The sequence below is a fragment of the Lepus europaeus genome, unplaced genomic scaffold (assembly GCF_033115175.1).
Source record: "Lepus europaeus isolate LE1 unplaced genomic scaffold, mLepTim1.pri SCAFFOLD_32, whole genome shotgun sequence".
Taxonomy (NCBI): domain Eukaryota; kingdom Metazoa; phylum Chordata; class Mammalia; order Lagomorpha; family Leporidae; genus Lepus; species Lepus europaeus.
Window position 1 is genome coordinate 8,519,470 of NW_026909196.1, and position 14,962 is coordinate 8,534,431.

Below are 14,962 nucleotides of genomic sequence, written 5' to 3' on the forward strand. Positions count from 1 at the left end.
ATGAAACGGGAAATATCCGGTTTTTCTTTGACTAACTCAATCACAGATATTGATACAGCCTGTGTGTTTGTGTTTTCTGGATATTATCAACGGACTTTATGGTTTTTAATGTTTTTTTTTCAGGGAACATTTAATTTTGTGCTTGGAAACACTAATTGGTTCAACATTTTGAAACAAGCTCTACACATTCGTATTTTCCAGGGAGAAAGCAATAGGAACTGCGACAAACAAACATGATATTTCTGTTTGTATAGATGACATTTTATGCACTTGCATAACGAATAAACTTTGCTTTCCTCCAAAACCATTTTTACTGTGATTTTCTCGGTCCATTACATACGAATTCCACACCATGTTGTCTGGATATGACTGGATGAAAGCGGAAATATCCGGTTGTGTTTTGGCTAACTCAATCCGAAATATTGTGAAAGCCTCTGTGTTTGTGTTTTCTGGATATCATCGATGGACTCCATTGTTTGATTGTTTTTATCAGGGAACATTTAATTTTGTACCATTTAAACACAAATTGGTTCATCATGGGAACAGCAGCTCTACACATTCGTATTTTCTAGGAAAAAGCTAGAGGAACTGCGGAAAACAAACATGATATTTCTACTTGTATAGATGACATTTTATGCACTTGCCTAATGAAAAGACATTGCTTTTCTCCAAAACCATTTTTACTGTGATTTTCTTGGTCCATTACATATGAATCCCACCCCACTTTTTCTGAATTTGACTGGATGAAACCAGAAATATCCGGTTGTGTTTTGGCTAACTCAATCCCAGATATTGCTACAGCCTCTGTGTTTGTGTTTTCCAGATATTATTGATGGAGTTTATTGTTTTGAATGTTTTTATCAGGGAACATTTAATTTTGTACCGCTGAAACACTAATTGGTTCATCAAGGAGACTGCAGCTCTACACATTCGTATTTTCTAGGGAGAAAACTAGAGGAACTGCGGCAAACAAACATGATATTTCTGTTTGTATAGATGACATTTTATGCAGTTGCCTAAGGAAAAGACTTTGCTTTTCTCCAAAACCATTTTTACTGTTATTCTCTCAGTCCATTGCATACAAATTCCACCTCACATTGTCCGAATATGACTGGATGAAACCAGAAATATCCGGTTGTCTTTTGGCTAACTGACTCCGAATAATTGTGAAAGGCTCTGTGTTTGTGTTTTCTGGATATTATCGATGGACTTTATTATTTTGAATGTTTTTATCAGGGAACATTTAATTTTGTACCGTTGAAACACTAATTTTTCATCAAGGGGACACCAGCTCTACACATTCATATTTTCTAGGGATAAAGCTATAGGAAATGCGAAAAACAAATATGATATTTCTGTTTGTATAGATGACATTTTATGCACTTGCCTAACAAAAAGACATTTCTTTTCTCCAAAACCATTTTTTCAGTGATTATCTCTTCCATTGCATACAGATTCCATACCACTTTTCCGGATATGACTGGATGAATCCGGAAATATCCGGTTTTGTTTTGGCTAACTCAATTCAAAATATTGTGAAAGCCTCTGTGTTTCTGTTTTCTGGATATTATCGATGGACTTTATTGTTTTGAATGTTTTTATTAGGGAACATTTTATTTTGTGCTTGGAAACACTAATTGGTTCCACAATGAGACACCAGCTCTACACATTCGTATTTTCTAGGGAGAAAGCTAGAGGAAATGCGAAAAACAAACATGATATTTCTGTTTGTATCGATGACATTTTTTGCAGTTATCTAAGGAAAAGACTTTGCTTTTCTCCAAAATCATTTTTACTGTGATTCTCTGAGTCCATTGCATACGAATTGCACACCAGTTTGTCCGGATATGACTGGATGATACCAGAAATATCCGGTTGTGTTTTGGCTAACTCAATCCGAAATATGGTGAAATCCTCTGTGTTTGTGTTTTCTGGATTTTATGAACGGATTTTATTTTTTGCAATGTTTTTTATCGGGGAACATTTAATTTTGTACCGTAGAAAAACTAATTGGTTCATCATGGGGACACCAGCTCTACACATTCGTATTTTCTAAGGAGAAATCTAGAGGAACTGAGGCAAACAAATATGATATTTCTGTTTGTATAGATGACATTTTATGCACTTGCCTAACGAAAAGACTTTGCTTTTCTCCAAAACCATTTTTACTGTGATTTTCTCCATCCATTGCATACGATTCCACACTACTTTGTCCGGATGTGACTGGATGAAACCGGAAATGTCCGGTTTTGTTTTGGCTAACACAATACCAGATATTGGTACAGCCTCTGAGTTTGTGTTTTCTGGATATTATTAACGGACATTATTATTTTGAATATTTGTTATCGGGGAACATTTAATTTTGGGCTTGGATACTGTAATTGGTTCCACCTGGAGACACCAGCTCTACATATTCGTATTTTCTAGGGTGAAAGATAGAGGATCTGTGGCAATCAAACATGATATTTCTGTTTGTATAGAGGACATTTTATGCACTTCCCTAATGAAAATACGTTGCTTTTCTCCAAAACCATTTTTACTGTGATTTTTCTCGGTCCATTGCATACGAATTCCAAATCTGTTTGTTCGAATATGACTAGATGACACCGGAAATATCCGGATGTGTTTTGGCTAACTCAATCCCTGATATTGCTACAGCCTCTGTGTTTGTGTTTTCCGGATATTATCGATGGACTTTATTGTTTTGAATGTTTTTTATCTGGGAATATTTAATTTTTTGCTTGGAATCACTGAATGTTTCCACATGGAGACACCAGGTCTACACATTCGTATTTTTTAAGGAGAAATCTAGAGGAACTGAGGCAAACAAATATGATATTTCTGTTTGTATAGATGACATTTTATGCACTTGCCTAACAAAAAGACTTTGCTTTTCTCCAAAACCATTTTTAATGTGATTTTCTCCATCCATTGCATACGATTCCACACTACTTTGTCCGGATGTGAATGGATGAAACCGGAAATGTCCGGTTTTGTTTTGGCTAACACAACACCAGATATTGGTACAGCCTCTGAGTTTGTGTTTTCTGGATATTATTAACGGACATTATTATTTTGAATATTTGTTATCGGGGAACATTTAATTTTGGGCTTGGATACAGTAATTGGTTCCACCTGGAGACACCAGCTCTACATATTCGTATTTTCTAGGGTGAAAGATAGAGGATCTGTGGCAATCAAACATGATATTTCTGTTTGTATAGAGGACATTTTATGCACTTGCCTAATGAAAATACGTTGCTTTTCTCCAAAACCATTTTTACTGTGATTTTCTCAGTCCATTGCATACGAATTCCACACCAGTTTTTCCAGATATGACTGGATGAAACCGGAAATATCCGGTTTTGTTTTGGCTAACTCAATCCCAGATATTGCTACAGCCTCTGTGTGTGTGTTTTCTGGATATTATCAATGGACTTCATTGTTTTGAATGTTTTTCATTGGGGAACATTTTATTTTGGGCTTGGATACAGTAATTGGTTCCACCTGGAGACCCCAGCTCTACATATTCATATTTTCTGGGTAGATAGCAAGAGGAACTGTGACAAACAAACATGATATTTCTGTTTGTATAGATGACATTTTATGCACTTGCATAAAGAAAAGATTTTGCTTTTCTACAAAACCATTTGTACTGTGATTTTCTCGGACCATTGCATACGAATTCCACACCAGTTTGTCCGGATATGACTGGAAGAAACCAGAAATATCCGGTTGTGTTTTGGCTAACTCAATCCCAGATATTGCTACAGCCTCTGTGTTTGTGTATTCCTGATTTTATCTATGGACTTTATTATTTTGAATGTTTGTTATCGGGGAACATTTAATTTTGGGCTTGGACACAGGAATTGGTTCCACCAGGAGACACCAGTTCTACACATTCGTATTTTCTAGGGAGAAAGCCAGAGGAACAGCGAGAAACAAACATGATATTTCTGTTTGTATAGATGACATTTTATGCACTGGCCGAACGAAAAGACTTTGCTTTTCTCCAAAACTAGTTATATTGTGATTTTCTCGGTCCATGGCATATGAATTCCACACCACTTTGTCCGGATATTACTGGATGAAACTGGAAATATCCGGTTTTGTTTTGGCTATCTCAATCCCAGCTATTGCTACAGCCTCTGTGTTTTCTGGATATTATCAACAGACTTTACTGTTTTGAATGTTTTAATCAGGGAACTTTTTATTTTGTACCGTAGAAACACTAATTGGTTCATCATGGGGACACCAGCTCTACACATTAGTATTTTCTAGGGAGAAAGCTAGAGAATCTGCTGCAAACAAACATGATATTTCTGTTTGTATAGATGACATTTTATGCACTTGCCTAACGAATAGACGTTGCTTTTCTCCAAAACCATTTTTACTGTGATTTTCTCGGTCCATTGCATACGAATTCCATACCAGTTCACCGGATATGACTGGATGAAAGCGGAAATATCCAGTTGTGTTTTGGCTAACTCAATCCCTGATATTGCTACAGCCTCTGATGTTTGTGTTTTCTGGATATTATCGATTGACTTTATTGTTTTGAATGTTTTATCAGGGAACATATAATTTTGTGCTTAGAATCACTAATTGGCTCCACATGGAGAAACCAGTTCTACACATTCGTATTTTCTAGGGAGAAAGCTAGAGGACCCGCGACAAACAATCATGATATTACTGTTTGTATAGATGACATTTTATGCACTTACCTAACGAAAAGTCTTTGCTTTTCTCCAAAACCACTTTTACTGTCATTTTCTTGGTCCAGTGCATACGAATTCCAGAGCAGTTTGTATGGATATGACTGGATGAAACGGGAAATATCCGGTTTTTCTTTGACTAACTCAATCACAGATATTGATACAGCCTGTGTGTTTGTGTTTTCTGGATATTATCAACGGACTTTATGGTTTTTAATGTTTTTTTTTCAGGGAACATTTAATTTTGTGCTTGGAAACACTAATTGGTTCAACATTTTGAAACAAGCTCTACACATTCGTATTTTCCAGGGAGAAAGCAATAGGAACTGCGACAAACAAACATGATATTTCTGTTTGTATAGATGACATTTTATGCACTTGCATAACGAATAAACTTTGCTTTCCTCCAAAACCATTTTTACTGTGATTTTCTCGGTCCATTACATACGAATTCCACACCATGTTGTCTGGATATGACTGGATGAAAGCGGAAATATCCGGTTGTGTTTTGGCTAACTCAATCCGAAATATTGTGAAAGCCTCTGTGTTTGTGTTTTCTGGATATCATCGATGGACTCCATTGTTTGATTGTTTTTATCAGGGAACATTTAATTTTGTACCATTTAAACACAAATTGGTTCATCATGGGAACAGCAGCTCTACACATTCGTATTTTCTAGGAAAAAGCTAGAGGAACTGCGGAAAACAAACATGATATTTCTACTTGTATAGATGACATTTTATGCACTTGCCTAATGAAAAGACATTGCTTTTCTCCAAAACCATTTTTACTGTGATTTTCTTGGTCCATTACATATGAATCCCACCCCACTTTTTCTGAATTTGACTGGATGAAACCAGAAATATCCGGTTGTGTTTTGGCTAACTCAATCCCAGATATTGCTACAGCCTCTGTGTTTGTGTTTTCCAGATATTATTGATGGAGTTTATTGTTTTGAATGTTTTTATCAGGGAACATTTAATTTTGTACCGCTGAAACACTAATTGGTTCATCAAGGAGACTGCAGCTCTACACATTCGTATTTTCTAGGGAGAAAACTAGAGGAACTGCGGCAAACAAACATGATATTTCTGTTTGTATAGATGACATTTTATGCAGTTGCCTAAGGAAAAGACTTTGCTTTTCTCCAAAACCATTTTTACTGTTATTCTCTCAGTCCATTGCATACAAATTCCACCTCACATTGTCCGAATATGACTGGATGAAACCAGAAATATCCGGTTGTCTTTTGGCTAACTGACTCCGAATAATTGTGAAAGGCTCTGTGTTTGTGTTTTCTGGATATTATCGATGGACTTTATTATTTTGAATGTTTTTATCAGGGAACATTTAATTTTGTACCGTTGAAACACTAATTTTTCATCAAGGGGACACCAGCTCTACACATTCATATTTTCTAGGGATAAAGCTATAGGAAATGCGAAAAACAAATATGATATTTCTGTTTGTATAGATGACATTTTATGCACTTGCCTAACAAAAAGACATTTCTTTTCTCCAAAACCATTTTTTCAGTGATTATCTCTTCCATTGCATACAGATTCCATACCACTTTTCCGGATATGACTGGATGAATCCGGAAATATCCGGTTTTGTTTTGGCTAACTCAATTCAAAATATTGTGAAAGCCTCTGTGTTTCTGTTTTCTGGATATTATCGATGGACTTTATTGTTTTGAATGTTTTTATTAGGGAACATTTTATTTTGTGCTTGGAAACACTAATTGGTTCCACAATGAGACACCAGCTCTACACATTCGTATTTTCTAGGGAGAAAGCTAGAGGAAATGCGAAAAACAAACATGATATTTCTGTTTGTATCGATGACATTTTTTGCAGTTATCTAAGGAAAAGACTTTGCTTTTCTCCAAAATCATTTTTACTGTGATTCTCTGAGTCCATTGCATACGAATTGCACACCAGTTTGTCCGGATATGACTGGATGATACCAGAAATATCCGGTTGTGTTTTGGCTAACTCAATCCGAAATATGGTGAAATCCTCTGTGTTTGTGTTTTCTGGATTTTATGAACGGATTTTATTTTTTGCAATGTTTTTTATCGGGGAACATTTAATTTTGTGCTTGGATACAGTAATTGGTTCCAGATGGAGACACCAGCTCTACGTATTCATATTATCTACGGAGAAAGCTAGAGGAACTGTGGCAAACAAACATGATATTTCTGTTGGTATAGATGACATTTTATGCACTTGCCTAAAGAAAATACTTTGCTTGTCTCCAAAACCATTTTCACTGTGATTTTCTTGGTTCATTGCATACGAATTCCACCCCATTTTGTGCAGATATGACTGGATGAAACCAGAAATATCCGGATCTGTTTTGGCTAACTCAATCGGAAATATTGTGAAAGCCTCTGTGTTTGTGCACTTGCCTAATAAAATGACTTTACCTTTCTCCAAAACCATTATTACTCTGATTTTCTCAGCCCGTTGCATACCAAATCCACACCACTTTGTCCAGTATGACTTGATGAGACCAGAAATATCCGGTTGTGTTTTGGCTAACTCAATCCGAAATATTGTGAAAGCCTCTGTGTTTGTGTATTCCTGATATTATCTACAGACTTTATTGTTTTGAATGTTTTTTATCAGGGGACATTAAATTTTGTGCTTGGGAACACTAATTGGTTCCACATGGAGACACCAGCTCTACACATTCGTATTTTCTAGGGATAAAGCTAGAAGAACTGCGGCAAACAAACATATTTCTGTTGGTGTAAATGACATTTTATGCACTTGCCTAACCAAAAGACTTTGCTTTTCTCCAAAACCATTTTTACTGTGATTCTCTCGGTCCATTGCATACAAATTCCACACCAGTTTACCGGAAATGACTGAATGAAACCGCAAATATCCGGTTGTGTTTTGGCTAACTCAATCCCAGATATTGCTACAACTTCTGATTTTGTGTTTTTTGGATATTATCAATTGATTTTATTGTTTTGAATGTTTTTATCGGGCAACATTTTATTTTGAGCTTGGGTACAGTAATTGGTTCCACATGGAGACACCAGCTCTACACATTAGTATTTTCTAGGGAGAAAGCTAGAGGAACTGCGACAAACAAACATGTTATTTCTGTTTGTATAGATGACATTTTATGCACTTGCCTAATGAAAAGACTTTCCTTTTCTCCAAAACCATTTTTACTGTCATTTTCTTGGTCCATTGCATACGAATTCCATTCCAGTTTGTCCGGGTATGACTGGATGAAACTGGAAATATTCCGTTTTTTTCTTTTTTTTTTTTTTTTTTTGGTTAACTCAATCCAAGATATTGCTACAACTTCTGATTTTGTGTGTTTTGGATATTATCAACTGACTTTATTGTTTTGAATGTTTTTTATCAGGGAACATTTAATTTTTTGCTTGGAAACACTAATTGGTTCCACATGGAGACCCCAGCTCTACACATTCGTATTTTCTAGGGAGAAAGCTAGAGGAACTGCGACAAACAAACATGATATTTCTGTTTGTATCGATGATATTTTATGCATTTTCCTAAAGAAATGGCTCTGCTTTTCTCCAAAACCATTTTTACTCTGATTTTCACGGTCCATTTCATACGAATTCCACACCACTTTGTCCGGTTATGACTGGATGAAACAAGAAATATACAGTTGTATTTTGGCTAACTCAATCCGAAATATTTTGAAAGCCTCTGTGTTTGTGTATTCCTGATATTATCCATGGACTTTATTCTTTTGAATGCTTTTTATTTGGGAACATTTATGTGGGAACATTCCACACCAGTTTGTCCGGATATGACTGGATGAAACCGGAAATATGCGGTATTTTTTTGTCTAACTCAATCCCAGATATTGCTGCAGCTTCTGTGTTTGTGTTTTCCGGATATTATCGATGGGCTGTATTGTTTTGAATGTTTTTTATCAGCGATCATTAATTTTTTGCTTGGAAACACTAATTGGTTCATCATGGGAACACCAACTCTACATATTCATATTTTCTAGGTAAAAAGTTAGAGGAACTGCGGCAAACAAACATGATATTTCTGTTTGTATAGATGACATTTTATGCACTTGCCTAATGAAAAGACATTGCTTTTCTCCAAAACCACTTTTACTGTGATTTTCTTGGTCCATTACATATGAATTCAACCCAATTTTTCTGAATTTGACTGGATGAAACCAGAAATATCCGGTTGTGTTTTGGCTAACTCAATCCCAGATATTGCTACAGCCTCTGTGTTTGTGTTTTCCGGATATTATCGATGGAGTTTATTGTTTTGAATGTTTTTATCAGGGAACATTTAATTTTGTACCGCTGAAACACTAATTGGTTCATCAAGGAGACTCCAGCTCTACACATTCGTATTTTCTAGGGAGAAAACAAGAGGAACTGCGGCAAACAAACATGATATTTCTGTTTGTATAGATGACATTTTATGCACTTGCCTAACGAAAAGACTGCTTTTCTCCAAAACCATTTTTACTGTGATTCTCTCAGTCCATTGCATACGAATTCCACACCAGTTTACCGGATATGACTGGATGAAACCGAAGTATCCGGTTGTGTTTTGGGTAACTCAATCTGAAATATGGTGAAAGCCTCTGTGTTTCTGTTTTCCGGATATTATGAACGCACTTTATTGTTTGGAACGTTTGTTATCAGGGAACATTTAATTTTGGGCTTGGATACAGTAATTGGTTCCACATGGAGACATCAGCTCTACATATTCGTATTTTCTATGGTGAAAGCTATAGGAACTATGGCAAACAAACTTGATATTTCGGTTTGTATAGATGACATTTTATGCACTTCCCCAATTAAAATATGTTGCTTTTCTCCAAAATCATTTTTACTGAGATTTTCTCGGTCCATTGCATACGAATTCCACACCAGTTTGTCCGGATATGACTGGATGCCACCGGAAATATGCTGTATTGTATTGGATATTCAATCCCAGATATTGCTACAGCCTCTGTGTTTGTGTTTTCTGGATATTCAATGGACTTTTTTGTTTTGAATGTTTTTTTACCGGGGAACATTTTATTTTGAGCTTGGATACAGTAATTGGTTCCACATGGAGACACCAGCTCTACATATTCATATTTTCTAGGTTGAAATTTAGATTAACTGCAACAATGAAACTTGATATTTCTGTTTGTATAGATGGCATTTTATGCACTGGCCTAACGAAAAGACTCTGCATTTCTCCAAAACCATTTTTACTGTGATTTTCTTGGTCCATTGCATACGAATTCCACACCACTTTGTCCGGATATGACTGGATGAAAACAGAAATATCCGGTTGTGTTTTGGCTAACTCAATCCGAAATATTGTGAAAGCCTCTGTGTTTGTGCTTTCTGGATATTATCGATGGACTTTATTTTTTTGAATGTTTTTATCAGGGAAGACTTAATTTTTTACCGTTGAAACATTAATTGGTTCATCATGGTGACACCAGCTCCACACATTCGTATTTCTAGGGAGAAAGCTAGAGGAACTGCAGGAAACAAACATGATATTTCTGTTTGTATAGATGACATTTTATGCACTTGCCTAAAGAAAAGAATTTGCTTTTCTTCAAAACCATTTGTACTGTGATTTTATCGGTCAATTGCATATGGATTCCACAACACTTTGTCCGGATATGACTGAATGAAACCGGAAATATCCGGTTGTGTTTTGGCTAACTGAATCCCAGATATTGCTACAGCCTCTTTGTTTGTGTATTCCTGATATTATCCATGGACATTATTGTTTTGAACGTGTTTTTATCAGGGAAAATTTAATTTTGTGCTTGGAAACACTAACTGGTTCCAGATGGAGACACCAGCTCCACATATTCATATTTTCTAGGGAGAAACCTCGAGGAACTGCGACTAACAAACATGAAATTTCTGTTTGTATCTATGACATTTTATGCACTTGCCTAAGGAAAAGACTTTGCTTTTCTCCAAAACCATTTTTACTGTGATTCTCTCAGTCCATTGCATATGAATTGCACGCCACTTTGTCCGGATATGACTGGATGAAACCGGAAATATCCGGTTGTGTTTTGGCTAACTCAAACCGAAATATGGTGAAATCCTCTGTGTTTGTGCATTTGCCTAACAAAAAGACTTTGCGTTTCTCCAAAACCATTTTAACTCAGATTTTCTCAACCCGTTGCATACGAATTCCACACAACTTTGTCCGGATTTGACTTGATGAAACAAGAAATATCCGGTTGTGTTTTGGCTAACTCACTCCGAAATATTGTGAAAGCCTCTGTGTTTGTGCACTTGATAACGAAAAGACTTTGCTTTTCACCAAAACCATTTTTACTGTGATTTTCTCAGTCCATTGCATACGAATTCCACACCAGTTTTTCTGGATATGACTGGATGAAACCGGAAATATCTGGTTTTGTTTTGGCTGACTCATTCCGAAATATTGTAAAGCCTCTGTGTTTGTGTTTTCTGGCTATTATCGATGCACTTTATTAATATAAATGTTTTTATCGGGGAACATTTAATTGTGTACCATTGATAAACTAATTGGTTCATCACGGGAACACCAGCTCTACACATTCGTATTTTCTAGGGAGAAAGCTAGAGGAACTGTGGCAAACAAAAATGATATTTCTGTTTGTATAGATGACATTTTATACACTTGCCTAACGAAATGACTTTGCTTTTCTCCAAAACCAATTGTAATGTGATTTTATCAGTCAGTTGCATACGAATTCCACACCACTTTGTCCGAATATGACTGGATGAAACCGGAAATATCCGGTTGTGTTTTGGCTAACTCAATCGAAATATTGTGAAAGCCTCTGTGTTTGTGCTTTCTGGATATTATCGATGGACTTTATTGTTTTGAATGTTTTTATCAGGGAAGACTTAATTTTTTACCGTTGAAACATTAATTGGTTCATCATGGGGACACCAGCTCCACACATTCGTATTTCTAGGGAGAAAGCTAGAGGAACTGCAGGAAACAAACATGATATTTCTGTTTGTATAGATGACATTTTATGCACTTGCCTAAAGAAAAGAATTTGCTTTCCTTCAAAACCATTTGTACTGTGATTTTATCAGTCAGTTGCATATGGATTCCACACCACTTTGTCCGGATATGACTGGATGAAACCGGAAATATCCGGTTGTGTTTTGGCTAACTCAATCCCAGATATTGCTACAGCCTCTGAGTTTATGTTTTCTGGATATTATCAACGGACTTTATTGTTTTCTATTTTTTTTTAATCGGGGAACATTTTATTTTGAGCTTGGAATCACTGCTTGGTTCCACATGGAGACACCAATTCTACACATTCTTGTACTCTAGTGAGAAATCTAGAGGATCTGCAGCAAACAAAGATGATATTTCTCTTTGAATAGATGGCATTTTATACACTTGCCTAACAAAAAGACTTTGCTTTTCTCCAAAACCATTGTAACTGTGATTTTCTCGGTCCATTGCATATGAACTCCACACTACTTTGTCCAGATATGATTGGATGAAACGGGAAATATCCAGTTTTGTTTTGGCTAACTCAATTCTAGATATTGCTACAGCCTCTGTGTTAGTGTTTTCTGGATATCATCGATGGACTTTATTGTTTTGAATGTTTTTATCAAGGAACATTTAATTTTGTAATGTTGAAACAATAATTGATTCATCAAGGAGACACCAGCTCTACACATTCATATTTTCTAGGGAGAATACTATACGAACTGCAGCAAGTAAACATGATATTACTTTTTGTATGGAGGACATTTTATGCACTTGCAAAATGAAAAGACGTTGCTTTTCTCCAAAACCATTTTTAATGTGATTTCTCGGTCCATTGCATACGAATTCCACACCAGTTTTTCCGGATATGACTGGATGAAACCAGAAATATCCGGTTGTATTTTGGCTAACTCAATCCGAAATATTGTGAAAGCCTCTGTGTTTGTGTATATTTGATATATCCATGGACTTTATTCTTTTGAACGTTTTTTATTTGGGAACATTTAATTTTGTGCTTGGAAACACATATTGGTTCTACATGGAGACACCAGCTCTACATATTCATATTTTCTAGGGAGAAACATCAGGAAATACGGCAAACAAAGATGATATTTCTGTTTGTATCGATGATATTTTATGCACTTGCCTAAGGAAAAGACTTTGCTTTTCTCCAAAACCATTTTTACTCTGATTTTCTTGGTCCACTGCATACGAATTCCACACCACTTTGTCCGGATATGACTGGATGAAACCAGAAATATCCTGTTGTGTTTTGGCTAACTCAATCCCAGATATTGCTACAGCCTCTGTGTTTGTGTTTTCTGGATATTATCAATGGACTTTATTGTTTGAATGTTTTTATCAGGGAACATTTAATTGTGTGCTTGCAGACACTAATTGGTTGCACAGGGAGACACCAGCTCTACACATTCGTATTTTCTAGGGATAAAGCTAGAAGAACTGCGGCAAACAAACATATTTCTGTTTGTATAAATGACATTTTATGCACTTGCCTAATGAAAAAACTATGCTTTTCTCCAAACCAATTTTTACTGTGATTCTCTCGGTCCATTGCATACAAATTCCACACCAGTTTACTGGAAATGACTGAATGAAACCGGAAATATCCAGTTGTGTTTTGGCCAACTCAATCCCAGATATTGCTACAACGTCTGATTTTGTGTTTTTGTATATTGTCAACTGATTTTTGTTTTGAATGTTTTTATCGGGCAACATTTTATTTTGAGCTTGGGTACAGTAATTGGTTCCACATGGAGACACCTTCTACACATTAGTATTTTCTAGGGAGAAAGCTAGAGGAACTGCGACAAACAAACATGTTATTTCTGTTTGTATAGGTGACATTTTATGCACTTGCCTAATGAAAAGAATTTCCTTTTCTCCAAAACAATTTTTACGGTGATTTTCTCGGTCCATTGCATACGAATTCCATACCAGTTTGTCCGGGTATGACTGGATGAAACTGGAAATATTCCTTTTTTTTTTTTTTTGGCTAACTCAATCCCAGATATTGCTACAACTTCTGATTTTGTGTTTTTTGGATATTATCAACTGACTTTATTGTTTTGAATGTTTTTTATCAGGGAACATTTAATTTTTTGCTTGGAATCACTGATTGGTTCCACATGGAGACACCAGCTCTACACATTCGTATTTTCTAGGGAGAAAGCTAGAGGAACTGCGACAAACAAACATGATATTTCTGTTTGTATCGATGACATTTTATGCACTTTCCTAACGAAATGACTCAGCTTTTCTCCAAAACCATTTTTACTCTGATTTTCTCGGTCCATTGCATACGAATTCCACACCACTTTGTCCGGTTATGACTGGATGAAACAAGAAATATACAGTTGTTTTTTGGCTAACTCAATCCGAAATATTTTGAAAGCCTCTGTGTTTGTGTATTCCTGATATTATCCATGGACATTATTCTTTTGAATGCTTTTTATTTGGGAACATTTATGTGGGAACATTCCACACCAGTTTGTCCGGATATGACTGGATGAAACCGGAAATATGCGGTATTTTTTTGTCTAACTCAATCCCAGATATTGCTGCAGCCTCTGTGTTTGTGTTTTCCGGATATTATCGATGGACTGTAATGTTTTGAATGTTTTTTATCAGGGATCATTAATTTTTTGCTTGGAAACACTAATTGGTTCATTATGGGAACACCAACTCTACATATTCATATTTTCTAGGTAGAAAGTTAGAGGAACTGCGGCAAACAAACATGATATTTCTGTTTGTATAGATTACATTTTATGCACTTGCCTAATGAAAAGACATTGCTTTTCTCCAAAACCATTTTTACTGTGATTTTCTTGGTCCATTACATATGAATCCCACCCCACTTTTTCTGAATTTGACTGGATGAAACCAGAAATATCCGGTTGTGTTTTGGCTAACTCAATCCCAGATATTGCTACAGCCTCTGTGTTTGTGTTTTCCGGATATTATTGATGGAGTTTATTGTTTTGTATGTTTTTATCAGGTAACATTTAATTTTGTACCGCTAAAACACTAATTGGTTCATCAAGGAGACTCCAGCTCTACACATTCGTATTTTCTAGGGAGAAAACTAGAGGAACTGCAGCAAACAAACATGATATTTCTGTTTGTATAGATGACATTTTATGCAGTTGCCTAAGGAAAAGACTTTGCTTTTCTCCAAAACCATTTTTACTGTTATTCTCTCAGTCCATTGCATACAAATTCCA